An 18,657-nucleotide genomic window follows, 5' to 3' on the forward strand; every position below is an offset into this window, starting at 1 on the left:
TGGGATTGAGCCCTGTGTTGAGGCTCCGCATGGAGTCTGCTTGAGATTCTTTCCTCTTCCTTTTTCCTCCCCCTCTGCTCCTTCCCCCACTCTCTCTCTCTCTCTCTCAAATAAATAAATACTGGAGGGGAAGGGGGTGGGGGGATGGAATAACTGGGTGATGGGTATTAAGGAGGGCACATGATGTAATGAGTACTGGGTGTTATATAAGACTGATGAATCACTGAACTCTACCTCTGAAACTAATAATATACTATATGTTAATTAAGTTTAAATAAATTTTAAAAATAAAATCTTAAAAAAAGAAAAAAAAAAAACTTCACATTCGATGTGCCACGGCTACTTGTGTTGGTTATGCAAGTTTTATTATATTGTCAAATTTTATTTTATTTTATTTATTTATTTATTTTTAAGATTTTATTTGTTTGATAGAGAAGGACACAGTGAGAGAGGAAACACAAGCAGGGGGAGTGGGAGACAGAAAAGCAGGCTTCCCGCGGAGCAGGGAGCCTGATGCGGGGCTCGATCCCAGGACCCTGGGATCATGACCTGAGCTGAAGGCAGCCGCTTAAAGACTGAGCCACCCAGGCACCCCTATACTGTCAAATTTTAAAAAGCAAAACATATTGTATCTCTTTAAAATATCTTAAATTCAAATACCATAGATTTTAGAAATATTAAGTAGTCATTTAATTCAATATGCACAAATCTCATTTGGGAGATATATATTAACCAACCACTTTGTCAAAACATCTAATAATTTTACAAACTCTTCTTCAGCTTTCTCAATCATTATAATGTCTTAATTATCTTTAGTCTTTTGATTAGGTATCAGTTTCTGACTCATTCTATAAGTAAAAGTTTAAATTTTAACTCCTTACATTTCAGGAAGAAGACTAGCAATACAAATAGCCTACCCATGAATAAATAAATATTTTTAGCTTGCCAGTATTTCACAATTTTCTGTGAAAAGACCAAGAAATATATTACTATATCATTATAGCAGATTTCAAAATATCACTCTCAGATTACAGAATTCCTTACTGACTGACATTTTGGTTATCTGCAGGAAAGACAAAAACTGAAAGCCACATAGCAATTAAATATAGAAAAATGTTTCCTAATTTTCTGATAAAATGAAGACCATAGTCTTTTGTCTATAAATACAATGAAAATGCTCTAAAACTCAATTAAAAAGTTAAGGATAATAAGAATAACATTCCTTCAAAAATTAGTTGAGATTGTAGAAATTTTATCTTATACAAATTTTATCTCTGTACATAAATATAAAATTTTTATTCTTGGAGATGAAATTTTAAAGTAGACTCCACGCCTAATGTGGGGCTTCAACTCACAACCTTGAGATCGAGTCTCATGCTCTACTGACTGAGCCAACCAGACACCCTGTGTTCTTACAGATAAAATCTTACAGAACATGCTACAAACCACAAATATACTTACTACTAAATGAATAGCATTTTGAGTGCTTCCCAAAGGCAAAACCAAAATCTTTGAAGCAAAATAAAAACTCATGTTCATAATACATTTTTTCCAACTCTTCAAAACTGTTTATTTTCCATCAACCTTATTTCCATTTTGTTTAAGAGTCTGTGGAAGAACAGCTTAAGACCACTCAGTGGTTGTTCTGACCCATTCAGTGGCCTGAACAGTGGTAGCTGCAGATCACTCTTCAGTGGCAGTCTGAGTACTCCAGTCTTCAGTAGGGAACTAACTGCTGTGAAGGCAGAGAGGGCACCTCTACACCTTTAGAAAAGTCTGTGACATCAGGTTGAGAGCACTCAACTGCTTCCACCTGCATTCCATTCACCTGAATTTCCTCCTTGGTCATAGCCTTTTCAGCAGCAGCCTACTCTCCCTTTTCAATCTCTTCAGGATCTCTGGAGAAATACAGATCAAGCATGACCTCCCATGGGTGTTCATGGGAGACAGTGCCACACATGCATAGAACTTCCCAGGCCAGCATCTACCACATCAGACCCACTGTGTGAGCTCCCTTGTTGTAAGGGATGGCAATGTCCACATAGCACAGAGGAGAGTCTTACACAGAGCAATGGTAGGCACATTGACATAAGACATCTCTGTGGTGGCTGATGGTCAGCCTTGGGATCAGTGACCACCAGAAGTCGTGGCTCCCAGAAAGCTGCCCGGATCTGATTAGTGGAGGTTCCAGAAGTGAAGTGGCCAGCAACAGCAGAGGCTCCAGTGGCAGCAGCAAACTTCAGCACAGCTTGCCAGCCAGTATACCAGGATGACAGGACACTGACATTAGCCAGGTTTTCAACAGCAACATCGGCATGACCTGCCAGCAGAAGCTTCTCCCAGGTTCTCTTCAGATTTATGATATAGATGCCATCACTTTTCCTTTTGCAGATGCACTCTTCCATTTGGAAATTGAGGTTTGTGCCACCTAAGTGGGTTCCTGCTGCAAGGAATTTGAGGACATTCTCCCTCACTTGCAGGACATCAAGGACTCCAAGCATTATGAAAGTTTCCCTTTAGGTCATGTATAGAACCCAGAACAACGCTATATGGACTCCTCTCTGGGTAGTGTGGAAAGGGCATAATACATTTAAATCACAAACTATGGCGCTCATTATGCAGTCAGTTTAACAAGGTATAACATCTCAACAACTGAAAAACATAAACTCATTTTTTTTTCTTTGAAGAGATATAGTCATGGATACTCCATGGAGTCCCTCTCTTCAGATAAGGTCTTTGTACAACAGCTCTCATTAATGACACTGCAGATGTGCTGACATCCTTGGAATTTTTCATTAGGATTTAAACTAGCTGTATCCTATCTCATGGGTCTTTTCTTTGATGAGCTGCATTTTCCCTCTTCCTTGTACTATCCATAGTGTTAGTAATGATTAGAACTGAAACAGACTTAATTACAGTAACTTCCAAATAAGGTACTAAATACAGTTCTTTGTTCAGTCAGCTGTGATTGTCCATGAAAATCACAGGAGTGTTTAAAACAAGAGGCACAGGATTCTATTAAATTATGTTCTAGGACCTAAGCTTTTTTTATATAGGTATTTATAAGACAACTTATATTTAGAGAATGGATTATAATTTCAGCAAAATAAACTTTGTTCTTCCACGTGGGACTCAAAATGGCAATACCTGAAACACTGTGATTAACAAGTATAATATATATAGTACCTGTTCATTTTGAAACAATGCAGAAGTATTGCTTCTATTAGAACTGAGCAAAGAAAGATCAAAGTAAATTTGTGAGATGTAACTACAGGTTCAGCCAAGAGCAGAAGAGGAAAACCCTCTCACTTTTTTATACATTTCTCAATGTGTATTTAGTTATTGAGATATTACTACTTAGTTACTGAACTACTTTGTCACCTTAAAGCTTACTTTTTTAAAAATTTTAATTCCAATAGAGTTAACATACAGTGTTAATATTAGTTTCAGGTATACAATATGGTGATTCAACAATTCCATATATCACCCAGTGCTCATAACGATGTGCGTACTCCTTAATCCCCATCACCTATTTCACCCATCCCCCTACTCACCTCCATTCTAGTAACCATCAGTTTGTTCTCTATAGTTGTCAGTTTCTTGGTTTACCTCTTTTTTCCCTTTGTTTGCTTTCTTAAATTCCACATATGACTGAAATCATATGGTATTTGTCTTTCTCATACTGAGTGACTTCACTTAGCATTATACTCTAGCTCCACCCATGTCATTGCAAATGGCAAGATTTCATTCTTTTTTATGGCTAAATATTCATTATACACACACACACCCCACATCTTCTTTAAAGTTTTTTTTTTAAGATTTTATTATTTTTTTGACAGAGAGATAGAGAGAGAGCACAAATAGGCAGAGGGGCAGGCAGAGGGCGAGGGAGAAGCAGGCTCCCCGCTGAGCAGGGAGCCCAACGTGGGGCTTGATCCCAGGACCCTGGGATCATGACCTGAGCTGAAGGCAGCCGCTTAACTAACTGAGCCATCCAGGTGCCCCACACACCCCACATCTTCTTTATCAATTCATGTATCAATGGACATTTGGGCTGCTTCCATAATTTGGCTATTGTAAATAATGCTGCCCTAAACATTGGGGTGCATGTATCCCTTTGAACTAGTGTTTTTGTATTTTGGGGGTAAATACCCAGTAGCGTGATTACTGGGTCATATGGTAATTCTATTTTTAACTTTTTGAGGAACCTCCATACTGTTTTCCAGAGTGGCTGTACCAGTTTGCATTCCCACCAACAGCACGAGTGCAAGATCCCACCACATCCTTGCCAACACTTGTTGTTTCTTATGTTTTTTTTTTTTAAAGATTTTATTCACTTATTTGAGAGAGAATGAGAGAGCACATGAGAGGGAGGAGGGTCAGAGGGAGAAGCAGACTCCCCACCGAGCAGGGAGCCCGATGTGGGACTCGATCCAGGGACTCCAGGATCATGACCTGAGCCGAAGGCAGTTGCTCAACCAACTGAGCCACCCAGGCGCCCGTTTCTTATGTTTTTTATTTTAGCCATTCTAACAGATATGAGGTGATATCTCATTGTGGTTTTGATTTGCATTTCCCTGATGATGAGTGATGTTGAACATCTTTTCATGTGTCTGTTTGCCATCTGGAAATCTTCTTTGGAGAAATGTGTGTCCATGTCTTCTGCCCATTTTTTAATCAGATGATTTGTTTTTTGGGTATTGAGTTTTATAAGTTCTTTATATATTTTGGATACTAACTTTTTATCAGATATGTCATTTGTGAATATCTTCTCCCATTCTGTAGGTTGCCTTTTAGTTTTGTTGATTGTTTCCTTTGCTATGAAGAATTAAAGCCTACTTTCTTGCATAGGTTTTTTTCCCCAACTTTTTTTTTCAAAGTTGCCTGCTGCTAATTAGACAAATTAATATCGATACAAAGAGCATACATTATTTTTTAAAGATTTATTTATTTATTATAGAGAGAGAGGAAAAGGGAGAAAAAGAGAATCTCAAGCAGACTCCCTGCTGAGCAGAGAGCCCAATGTGGGGCTCAATCTCACCCCCTGGAGATCATGACCTGAGCCAAAATCAAGAGTTGGACACTCGGGGCGCCTGGGTGGTTCAGTCGTTAAGCGTCTGCCTTCAGCTCAGGTCATGGTCCCAGCGTCCTGGGATCGAGCCCCGCATCGGGCTCCCTGCTCAGAGGAGAGCCTGCTTCTCTCTCTCTCCCACTCCCCCTGCTTGTCTCTCTCTCCCACTCCCCCTGCTTGTGTTCCCTCTCTCGCTGTCTCTCTCTGTCAAATAAATAAAAAAACTTAAAAAAAAAAAAAGATTCGGACACTTAACCGACTGAGCCTCCTAGGTGCCCTAAGAGCATATGTTATTTAACACATATATTATGAACTACTTGGTGAAAAATGTTGTTTCTCAAGTTCATTTTGCTATGTTAATTTATTAATCTAAAAGAAATCTACAGAGCAGTCTTTCAGACCTTTTATTTTTGTGTTTATAATCAGCTAAGGTGAAGGCAGTTCTATTGGTTTTGGAAATACTCATTTTATGTGTTAGAAGGACATATACTATATTCATAAGAGGTTGCCTTTTTGAACAAAGGGGAATGAGACAAAGATGGGGGGAAAAGATAAAGGGTACTTTAGCTTTATTCATGCTTTATTACTTTTATATAAAATACAGATTTTTTAAAAAGATTTTACTTATTTGAGAAAGAGAGTGAGCAAGAGAGAGAGCACATGAGCAGGGGCAGAGGGAAAGTGAGAAGCAGGCTCCCCTGCTGAGCAGGGAGCCCAACACAGGGCTTGATCCCAGCACCCTGGGATCATGACCTGAGCCGAAGGCAGACGCTTAACCAACTGAGCCACCCAGGCGCCCCTATTTATCTTTTTTTTTTAAACATCTACTATGTGCTATTCGAGGAAATTCTTCTAAAGAGCTTCAGAGTAGAAGCCAGGTATTCATCTGTATAGTTTACAATTTGAATTTTAAGGTCCTAATTTATAAGTAGTTCTTAAAACTTGTTGCTAGAATTATAGTCCTTTCTTCACATAGCAGCCAGAGTTGATTTCTTCAATGGTAAATCAGATCATGTTACTTCCTTGCTTTAAAAAAAAAAAAAAATTCAAACTCCCTATAGAAGTCACAAAGGCCCTATGGGAGTCTGACTTGACTCCTGCCTAACTTCTCCAGCTTTATATCTGGTTACCCTCTTCCTTATCTACAAAGCTTCAACTGCAGTAGCAGCTCTCTATTCCCTCAGAGCTTTTATCCTTCTATCTGGACCCCTGCCCCTACATACCTCATGTGGCCAGATCCTTTTGAACTCCTTTAGGTCTAATCTTAAATATCTAATATATATTGGTGTGAGGAGAATCAGCTCTTTGGTAATTTCAGTTATGGAAACTGATACTCAGAAAAGAGTATCAATACTATTTCCTACCAATATTTAAATTTAGAAAGTGTTTAGTGAGAAAACAAGATCCATCTATATGCTGCCTAAAAAGACATATTTCAGACCTAAAGACACCTGCAGACTGAAAGTGAGGGGATGGAGAAACATTTCTCACACAAACAGATATCAAAAAAAGCCAGAGCAGCAATACTTATATTGGGCAAAACAGACTTTAAAACAAAGACTGTAACAAGAGACAAAGAAGGACACCATATAATAATAAAGGAGACAATCCAACAAGAAGATATAATAATTCTAAGTATTTATGCACCCAATATGGGAGCACCCAAATACATAAAACAGTTAATAACAAACATAAAGTAACTCATCAATAGTAATACAATAATAGTAGGGGATTTTAACACCACACTTATATCAAGGGACAAATCATCCAAACAGAAAATCAAAAAGGAAACAATGGATTTGAATGACACTGGACCAGACAGATTTAACAGATATATTCAGAACATTCCATCCTAAAATAGCAGAACACACATTCTTTTCAAGTGCAATAGAACATTCTCCAGAATAGTTCACATATTGGGCCACAAAACAAATCTCAACAAATTCAAAAAGATCAAAGTCATACCAAGCATCTTTTCTGACCCAATGTTATGAAACTAGAAATCAACTACATGAAAAATTCTGGAAAAAGCACAAATACATGGAGGTTAAATAACATGCTACTAAACAATGAAGGGTCAACCAAGAAATCAAAGAAGAAATAAAAAATCACATGGAAACAAATGAAAATGAATATACAACAATCCAAAATCTTTGGGATGCAACAAAAGCAGTTCTAAGAGGGAAGTTTATAGCAATACAGACCTACCTCAAGAAGCAAGGAAAATCTCAAATAAACAACCTAACCTTACACCTAAAGGAGCTAGAAAAAGAACAAATAAAACCTAAAAGCAGAAGTAGGAAGGAATAATAAAAATTAGAGCAGAAATAAATGTAGAGAAACTAAAAAAATAGAACAGATCAAAGAAACCAACAGCTGGTTCTTTGAAAAGATCAAAAAAATTGGGATTCATCAAAACACACACACACACACACACACACACACACACACACACACAAAGAGGACTCAAATAAACAAAATCACAAATGAAAGAGAAGAAATAACAACCAACAGCACAAGAAGACAATTACAAGAGAGTGTTATGAAAAATCATACGCCAACAAATTGCATAACCTAGAAGAAATTGATAAATTCCTAGAAACATAACTTACCAAAACTGAAACAGGAAAAAATAGAAAATTTGAACAGACTGATTACCAAAAATGAACTTGAACCAGTAATCAAAAAAAAAAGTCCAGGACCAGACAGTTGCACAGGCATATTTTACCAAACATTTTTAAAAAGGAGCTTATACCTAGTCTTCTCAAACTATTCCAAAAAATAGAAGAGGAAGGATGCCTGGATGGGTTAGTTGGTTAAGCGCCTGCCTTCAGCTCAGATCATGAACCCAGAGTCCTGGGATTGAGTCCCACATTGGGGGGGCGGGGGGGCGGTCTTCACTCAGTGGGGAGCCTGCTTCTCCCTCTACCTGCTGCTCCCCCTGCTTGTTCTCTCTCTCTCTGACAAATAAATAAAATGTTTAAAAACAAACAAAAAATAGAAGAGGAAAGAAAATTTCCAAATTCATTCTACAAAACCAGCATTACCCAATACCAAAACCAGATAAAGACACCACAGAAAGACTACAGGCCAATATTTCTGATGAACATAGATGCAAAATCTTCAACAAAATACTAGCAAACCAAATCCAACAATACATTAAAAAAATCATTTACCACAATCAAGTGGGATTTTTTTCCTGGGTTACAAGGGTGATTCAGATTTTGCAAATCAATCAACATTGATATGTCCATCAACAGGAGAAAGGATAAAAACCATATAATCATTTCAATAGATGCAGAAAAAGCATTTAACAAAGTACAACATCTATTCATGATAAAGATCCTCAACAAGGTAGGTTTAGAGGGAATATATCTCAACATAATAAAGGCCTTAAATGAAAATCCCACAATGAACATCATACTCAATGGGGAAAATCCCACAGGGAACATCATACTCAATGGGGAGCTTTTTCCCTAAGGTCAAGAACAAGACAAGGATGTCCACTTTCACTACTTTTATTCAACATAGTACTAGAAGTCCTAGCTACAGTAATCAGACAACAAAGAGAAATAAAAAGATCCAAATCAGCAAGGAAGAAGTTAAAGTTTCACTATTTGTCAATGATATGATACTATATATAGAAAAACCCAAAAAGAGTCCACCAAAAAACTACTAGAACTATAAATGAATTCAACAAAGTTGGAGGATACAGAAATCTGTTGCATTTCTATACATCAATAATGAAGCCACAGAAGGAGAAATTAAGAAAATAATCCCATTTATAATTGCATCAAAAAGAATAAAATACCTAAGAATAAACTTAATCAAAGAGGTAAAAGATCTGTACTCTGAAAACTATAAAACACTTATGAAAGAAATTGAAGATGACATAAAGAAATGAAGACATTCCATGCTCATGGATTGGAAGAACAAATATTGTTAAAATGTCTAAACTACCAAAAGCGAACTATACATTAATGTGATCCCTATCAAAACACCAATAGCATTTTTCACAGAACTGGAACAAACAATCCTAAAATTTGTATGGAACCACAAAAGACTCCAAAAAGCCAAAGCAATCTTGAAAAAGAAAAACAAAACTGGAGGTAATCACAATTCCAGATTTCAAGTTATATTACAAAACTGTAGTAAACAAAATAGTATGGTGTTGGCACAAAAATAAACATACAGATCAATGGAACAGAATAGAAAACCTAGAAATGAACCCACAATTATATGACCAATTAACCTTCAGCAAAGCAGGAAAGAATATCCAATTGGAAAAAGAAAGTCTCTTCAACAAAGGGTGTTGAGAAAACTGGACAGCAGCATGCAAAAGAATGAAACTGGACCACTTTCTTACACCATACATCAAAATAGATTAAAGACCTAAATGTGAGAACTGAAACCATAACAATCCTAGAAGAGAACACAGGCAGTAACTTCTGTGACATCAGCTGTAGTAATATTTTTCTAATTATGTCTCCTGCAACAAGGGAAATAAAAGCAAAAATAAACTACTGGGACTACATCAAAATGAAAGTCTTCTGCACAGCAAAGGAAACAATCAACAAAGCTAAAACGCAACCTGCAGAATGGGAGAAGATATTTGCAAATGACATATCCAATAAAAGGTTACTATCCAAAATATACAAAGAACTTAAAAAACAAATAATCCAATTAAAAAGTGTGAAATGAAATCACTGATATAATGCAGTAATTTATCAGTTTTTATATTATATATGAGATCTCTGTTAGGTCAGGAAGAAGGATACTAATATAGAATCTAAATAAATATTGTATTCTTATATACTTAGAACATAGTCAACTCTTGCTTTCAGAGACAATTCCTTTATTTGGGGGCAGAACTGAAGATATTTGACCCAGAAATTTTTTCCCATTGACCAGAGAGACATTCTTACCTCATTCTTCTTTAGAATTATTGAATGTCTATGGCCTTTGCTCTAGAATAAATTATTAGTGTATCAGGTATTAACACTATAGAGACACATAAACCTAATATTATATTTGAACTATCTTATTTATCTTCAAAATCCCTTGGGTATGGAACCAGAAAGACCCCGAATAGCCAGAGGAATGTTGAAAAAGAAAAGCAAAGCTGGTGGCATCACAATTCTGGACTTCAAGCTCTATTACAAAGCTGTAATCATCAAGACAGTATGGTACTGGCACAAAAACAGACACAGAGATCAATGGAACAGAATAGAGAGCCCAGAAATGGACCCTCAACTCTATGGTCAACTAATCTTCGACAAAGCAGGAAAGAATGTCCAATGGAAAAAAGACAGTCTCTTCAACAAATGGTGTTGGGAAAACTGGACAGCCACATGCGGAAGAGTGAAACTGGACCATTTCCTTACACCACACACAAAAATAGACTCAAAATGGTTGAAAGACCTCAATGTGAGACAGGAGTCCATCAAAATCCTAAAGGAGAACACAGGCAGCAACCTCTTCGACCTCAGCCCCAGCAACTTCTTCCTAGAAACATCACCAAAGGCAAGGGAAGCAAGGGCAAAAATGAACTATTGGGACTTCATCAAAATCAAAAGCTTTTGCACAGCAAAAAAAAAAACAGTCAACAAAACCAAAAGACAACTGACAGAATGGGAGAAGAGATTTGCAAATGACATATCAGATAAAGAGCTAGTATCCAAAATCTATAAAGAACTTATTAAACTCAACACCCAAAGAACAAATGATCCAATCAAGAAATAGGCAGAAGACATGAACAGACATTTTTCCAAAGAAGACATCCAAATGGCCAACAGACACATGAAAAAGTGCTCAACATCGCTTGGCATCAGAGAAATCCAAATCAAAACCTCAATGAGATACCACCTCACACCAGTCAGAATGGCTAAAATTAACAAGTCAGGAAATAACAGATGTTGGCGGGGATGCGGAGAAAGGGGAACCCTCCCACACTGTTGGTGGGAATGCAAGCTGGTGCAGCCACTCTGGAAAACAGTATGGAGGTTCCTCAAAAAGTTGAAAATAGAGCTACCATACGACCCAGCAATTGCACTACTGGGTATTTACCCCAAAGATACAAATGTAGGGATCCGAAGGGGTACGTGCACCCTGATGTTTATAGCAGCAATGTCCACAATAGCCAAACTATGGAAAGAGCCAAGATGTCCATTGACAGATGAATGGATAAAGAAGATGTGGTGTGTGTGTGTGTGTGTGTGTGTGTGTGTGTGTGTGTGTGTAATGGAATATTATGCAGCCATCAAAAGGAATAAAATCTTGCCATTTGCAACGACGTGGATGGAACTGGAGGGTATTATGCTGAGCAAAATAAGTAAATCAGAGAAAGACATGTATCATATAATCTCACTGATATGAGGAATTCTTAATCTCAGGAAACAAACTGAGGGTTGCTGGAGTGGTGGGGGGTGGGAGGGATGGGGTGGCTGGGTGACAGACATTGGGGAGGGTATGTGCTATGGTGAGCGCTGTGAATTGTGTAAGACTGTTGAATCACAGACCTGTACCTCTGAAACAAATAATACATTATATGTTAAGAAAAGAAGAAGATAGTAGGAAGGGAAAAATGAAGGGGGGGAAATTGGAGGGGGAGACAAACCATGAGAGACTATGGACTCTGAGAAACAAACTGAGGGTTCTAGAGGGGAGGGGGGTGGGGGGATGGGTTAGCCTGGTGATGGGTATTAAAGAGTGCACGTATTGAATGGAGCACTGGGTGTTACATGCAAACAATGAATCATGGAACACTACATCAAAAACTAATGATGTAATATATGGTGATTAACATAACATAATAAAATAAAATTAAAAAAAAATCCCTTCGGAATTTTTCAGTGATGGCTTCTCTAAAATTAAAAAATATATATTATTCATACATACCATACTAACCATGTTTTTCTTTTCTTTCTTTTTTTTTTAAGATTTTTAATTTTTTATTTGACAGAGAGAGAGTACAAGCAGGGGGAGCGGCAGGCAGAGGCAGAGGGAGAAGCAGGCTCCCTGCTCAGCAGGGAGCCCGATGTGGGGCTTGATCACCTGAGCCGAAGGCAGACGCTTAACCGTCTGAGCCACCCAGGCACCCCTAACTATGTTTTTCAAATACAGGGTCACAACTCATTATGGGTTATAAAATCAGTTTATTGGTGAACAATGTTTTTATTTTTTTTCCTTTTAAATGCATTGCTAAGGCAAATACCCAGCTTTTACTAACAAATTTATAACATCAAAGTTCCAACGCTTTTTCTTAGCCTCAAGAAGACAATTTTCTTGGGGCACCTGGGTGGCTCAGTCATTTAAGTAGCCAACTCTTGATTTTGGCTCATGTCATGATCTCAGAGTCATGAGTTTGAGCCCCACATCGGCTCTGCACTGGGCATGGAGGCTGCTTACGATTCTCTCTCTCTCTCTCCCTCTTCCTATGCCCCTCCCCTCCATGTTCTCTCTCTCTCAAAAAAAGAAGACAATTTTCTTGACTTACGTGCTAAGAGGCGTCAACATTATCTGGTTGCACTATAGGACAGCAAACTGATTCTGGCTTCTCACTGATCATTTCAATAATGGGATTATAAGTTTAAGGTATGATTATCTTTGTTGAGAAAGTGGTCAGATTCTAGTTTTCTAGTACCTTTCCAAGGTGCCTTGTTAAGTCTTGTCTTTTAAATCTTGCTTGCTTCCTTCATGGCATATATGACAAATTTTTTCCACAATTCTGGAGGTCCTTGCACTCCTTCAAGCAATTTGATGATTCTTTTATATTTCTGTCCAAACTAATTTCCCTCTTTTTTTAAATTTTTCTTGAGAGAGAGATGGGGAGAGAGAATCTTAAGTAGACTCCATGCTCCAGTTTAGAGCCTGAGGTGGGGCTGGATCTCACCACCCTGAGATCATGACATGAGCCAAAACTCAAGAGTTGGATGCCTACCTGACTGAGCCACCCAGTATCCCTCAAATTTCCCTCTTTAATTGATGTTTTATTTCAGTGTTGATTTCAACTGGTATTGGCAGTTTATCTGGCACTTCTAACACAGACATTGCTGTGACTTTGGGGTCATCATCTTCCAAGGACATGGCTGAGCCCTAGGGATGGGATGCTCCCTCTCCTCCTTGTTTCACTGACAGCAGCGCCATGCTCTGCCTTCCCTCAGATGGAGGAGGACTTGGGTTCTCCATGAAGTTTCATTCAGTTTTCAGCCCAACAGCAGACTCCTCTGCTTTACTGGTCATCATTCCAGACTTGTCTTGGGTGGCCCCATGAGTATCTCCACCCTACTTTGTTTTAAAGTTTTTATTTAAATTCCAGTTAGTTAGGGGCACCTGGGTGGCTCAGTTGGTTAAGCAGTTGTCTTCAGCTCAGGTCATGATCCCAGGGTCCTGGGATCGAGCCCCACATCAGGCTCCCTGCTCAGCTGGGAGCCTGCTTCTCCCTCTCCCACTCCCCCTGCTTGTGCTCTCTCTAATAAATAAATAAATAAATAAATAAATAAACAAACAAACAAATTCCAGCTAGTTAACATACAGTGTAATGTAAGTTTCAGGCGTACAATATAGTGATTCAACACTTCCATACAACACTGGTGCTCATGTAAACAATATTAAAAAATATATAAATGTCAAAGTTATCACATGTAATAAGTTTCATAAAACTTTGATTTCCATTGTATTTGTGTGTGTGTGTGCACATATGTATGTATGTACTAAGCCACACTGTATCACTTACTGTGGATTGAAATTTAAAAAAAAATACTGAAAGCCATTGCTATATCGGTCTACCTGAGCAATAATCAAATCATGTCACTCACAATCCTGTGACTTCCTAATCCACTTAAAATAAAATCTAACCTTATCATGGTTATAAACGTCCTGTATAGTCTGAACCCTCCCTCTCTCTTCAGCCTTATCACGTGCTACCTTCCTTTTAATCTGCTAATACTCTAGTCATATCAGTCTCCTTTCAGGTCCTCAAACATGACAAGCTATTTTGTTCCCAGGACCTTTACATATGTTCTTTTCCTCCTTGTTATATTGTTTGTGATTTACTTTAAAATACTTTAGTGTACAGTGAGATGGTTTATTTAAATCTGCTCTACTGCTTTTCAATAATGTTGGGGATTAAACTGGATGGTAACAGGGCAGGTGGTATGCTCCCATAAGGGGCATTTGGAAATGTCTATGTGGAGGGCTAGGTTTTGTTATTAAAATACATTGGGGGGTGAGGGGAGGGGAATGTCACCGGTATTTATAGGCAGAATTCAAGGAGGCTAAATATCCCATAACTTATAAGATAGTCCTGCCTAATGAACTGTCCTACTCATATACAAATAGCACATTCTCCTCACTCCCTATTATGAGAAACATGGATCTATACTCTAAGAGCAATTAGTTAATTTTTGAAGCACTATAATTCAAGAATACCTATTCCATGGTATTTGAATGATGTTAATTAAAACAAAAACAAAAAAAAACCCACCTTCAAAATTGTAGAGTTTGGTCTATTCACATTTAATATAATTACTGAAATGGTTAGATTTATGTTTGCTATCTGTTTTCTAGATGTCTTATAGCTTTTAAGTTCTCTGTTCCTCTGTTACTGCCTACTTTCATGTTAGTTTTTTTAATATACCATTTTATCTGATTTTTAAACTATAATTTTGAGTTATTTTCTTATTTTTCTTAATTTGTTGTTCTAGAGATTTTGATATGTATCTTATCACAGATATGATATGAGCCACGCAGGCGCCCCTGTTTTCAAGATTTTCTGTTTGTCTTTATCTCTTAGTAGTTTGACTATGAAGCATCTAGGTGTGGATTTCTCTGTGTTTATCTTTTCTGGGGCTTGATGGTTTACTGAGCTCCTTAGATCTGCAGATTAATGTTTTCCATCATATTTAAGAAGTGTTCAGGGGCGCCTCGGTGGCTCGGTCATTTGAGCATCTGCCTTCGGCTCAGGTCATGGTCCCAGAATCCTGGGATCGAGCCCCGAGTCAGACTCCCTGCTTAGTGGATAGCCTGCTTCTTCTTCTCCCTCTGCCCCGCCCCCATTCATGCTCTCTATCTCTCACTCACTCTCGCTATCTCAAATAAATAAATAAAATCTTTAAAAAATAAAAATAAAAGAAGTGTTCAGCTATTATGTCTTTAAACACTTGTTCTTCTCTCCTTGTATGGGCACACACTTGACATTGTCTCACAAGTCTCTAAGATTCTGTTCATTGTTCTTCAGTCTTTTGTTCTCTGTTCAACAGACTGGATAATTTATCTTGATCTTTATTTCAATTCACCAATTCATTCTGCAATCTCAAATCCTCTCTTAGCCCATCTACTGAACTCATTTCAGTTACTGTAATCTTCAAATCCAGAATTTCAATTTGATTCTTTTACTTTCAATTTAATGATTTAATTATTTGAGCATATTTATAATAGCAGTTTTTAAAATCTTTATCTGCTAAATACAACATCTGAGTTAATTTCTATTGATTGGTTTTTTTCCCTGAGTATGGTTCACACTGTCCTGTTTCTTTGCATGTCTTACACTTTTTTTGTTGAAAACTGTAAATTTTAAATAATACATTGTGACAATTCTGAATTCTGAATTCTTGTTTTCTTTCCTGGCAGTTGTTGGTGCCTGGACATAGGAAACTGCCTTCCTATGAGGTGCAGCTATTAATTTATTTGTCCCTCTCCTACCACTCTCCCCTTCATTTGCTAAGCTCCAGTCATACAAATCTTACTTCTGACTCTTGAACTCACCTAGTTTATTCCCTTTGCACTTTAGTTCCTTCAGATTAGAATGCTCTTTTCCCCAATATTTACATAGCTGGCTCCTTCTTAAATGCCATCTCCATAGAAACACCTTTCCTGTTATTCAATTTAAAGTAGCTCTACCCCCAGTAACTCTCTATTACTTTTGATTTTGTTCAAAACACTTATCACCTGTAATTATCTATTTTGTCTATTGTCTGCCCCTCCCACCAGAATATAAATTCCTTGAGGGTAGGGATTATGACTGTATTGTTCACTCTTCTGTCGCCAGTGCCTAACAGGACATGACATATACTAGGTGTGCAATGAATATTTTTAGAACAAGTAAATTAAAGAAGCAAGATGGAATTAAAGTAGTGCCAAGCAATAATGAGAATTAAGCCAAATGTTTCTGAATGTCTAAGTTCTAGGTGTTGGACTTTGTGCCTTCAGATACATTATCCCACAAAAGCATTTAGGATCTTAATATATACATTCTATATGCTGACCAACATTACACTTAATAGTTTTTCTATTCTTATATTTATATACCATTTTATCTCACTTGTTTGATTGCCTTGATGTTTTTATGAACTTTGTAAGCCACTTCTAAGACTTTTTAACTGTAAAATTTATCTAATAAAGATATAATTATGGAGGCTCAGTCAGTTAAGCATCCACTCTTGGTTTCGGCTCAGGTCATGATCTCGTGGCTGTGGATCGAGCCCCACAATGGGCTCTGGGTTCAGTATGGAGTCTGCTCCAGATTCTCTCTCCCTCCCCTTCTGCCCCTTCTCCCACTCGCATGCACACTCTCGTACTCTTTCTAAAATAAGTAAATCTTTTTTAAAAAAAGATGTAATTATGTATCCATGAAATTAGAACATTTCAAAGACTTGAAGTAAAAATAAAGAAAATGCAAGGCAATATTTATTCATACACTGGAAATGTGAAATTTCCAAAGATAAGAATTGACCAAGTATACTTAGGTAATCTGAGAAAGCGTGGGGGAAAAGAATGAACATTGCCCTGATTCCTCTCACCCAAGTCTCATCTACACTGTTGTTTTTTTTTTTAGATTTTTTTTTTATATATTTAAGAGAGCGAGTAAGAGAGGGACCACAAGGGGGGGAGGGGCAGAGGGAGAAGCAGGCTCCCCACTGAGCAGGGAGCCCAACATGTGACTCGAGTTCAGGACCCTGGGACCATGACCCGAACCAAAGGCAGACGCCCAACCGGCTGAGCAACCCAGGTGCCCCTCATCTACACTGTTTTTATATTTTGATTATTGAATATGAATATCCTATATTTCAGAGGATTCTATGTATAGGTGTGGTAAATCATCTTCAAGTCACACTTTTAGTAGGATTAAAGTCATCAGCAGGATATTAAGAGCAATTTAAATTCCACTAGAGCAACTTACAATAAAGACTGTTTATGTTTGGTCAAGTATTTGGAGATATTTTCTAAAATCTATATGGTTATTGTGTAACTACCCAGGAAAAGCATTTTGTATAAAAGTGCTTGTCTGTCAACGGATGTTAAAACAGCCTGTTATCAAAATATTCAGAAAATTATATGCCATTCCTTTATATTGCCTTTATGCTTTTGGTATCTGTTTTTGGATTCTCTGTGTTTAAAGCAGGAAAAAATAGTTCATTTCCCAGAAAGGTGGTTGAAGAGGTAGAGCTATAGGTTGCCTAAATTTGAAGTAATTGCAATATTCATGAAGAGCTAGAGAAAAAAATCACTGAAATCTTTTTCATTTCTTCTGAGGCTAAGTAGGGTCAAAATATGACCATCCTGGGTGGGAAGTATGAACTGAAAGCTGGACAGAAAACAAGTGACTGTGAGAGAATCTTGTGACCACAAAGACAGGGTCTCCTTACTGTCTTTATAATGAGAAATGAGGATTATATGTTTTAGTTCAAACATGAGTTCAGGTAATAAAGTCAGCACTTTCTCACAACTCTGCAATGCTTTGGAAGCTATCTCTAACATTTCTGACTTTTAAATTAAACAGATAAGCATACTATAGAGATATACATATGATGCATGTAGAATGAAGTGTTTGTTAAAGTATATATTGAAATGCTAAAGATTAAAATATAAAATTATTACATATTGAATAATTTTGTTGATTAATACTTTTTATTCAGAACAAAATTTGTCCATGGGACAAATGGGAAAATATTACATTTTTGAAAACAAAATATAAATCCAACAAAACTACAGTAGAGGAAGAAAGTCCATAATTCCATGCTAAGAACTTCATTTGTAAACTGTCTACTGTCTCTCTTTAGATGCCAAAGCTACTCATGAAAAAATATTACGCAGCTCTCAAAAAAAATGAAATCTTGCCATTTGCAACAAAGTGGATGGAACTAGAGGGTATTATGCTAAACGAAATAAGTCAATCAGAGAAAGACAATTACCATATGATCTCACGGATATGTGGAATTTAAGAAACAAGGCAGAGGATCATAGGGGGAGAGAGGAAAAAATGAAACAAGAAGAAACCAGAGAGGGAGACAAACCATAAGAGTACTCTTAATCTTAGGAAACAAACTGAGGGTTGCTGGACGCGAGGGGGGCTGGGGGATGGAGTGGCTGGGTGATGGACATTGGGGAAGGTATGTGTTGTGGTGAGTGCTGGGTGTTGTGTAAGACTGATAAATCACAGACCTGTACCCCTGAAACAAATAATACATTATATGTTAACTGAATTTAAATTTAAAAAAAAGTACACTAAGTAAGAGTAAAAAAAAATTTTTACACAACAGTTTATTTTATTTTATTTTATTTTATTTTTTTCAAGATTTTATTTATTT

The 18,657-nt window shown here is 37.4% G+C and overlaps 1 protein-coding gene across 1 annotated transcript in view; it reads right to left on the minus strand.

The window, feature by feature from the left end:
* The window catches only part of PPM1E (protein phosphatase, Mg2+/Mn2+ dependent 1E), a 184,944-nt gene that overhangs the window by 82,651 nt on the left and 83,636 nt on the right, over positions 1-18,657 (minus strand). The gene's annotated exons all lie outside the window — the stretch shown is intronic.

Source organism: Halichoerus grypus, chromosome 2, assembly GCF_964656455.1.
Source record: "Halichoerus grypus chromosome 2, mHalGry1.hap1.1, whole genome shotgun sequence".
Taxonomy (NCBI): Eukaryota; Metazoa; Chordata; class Mammalia; order Carnivora; family Phocidae; genus Halichoerus; species Halichoerus grypus.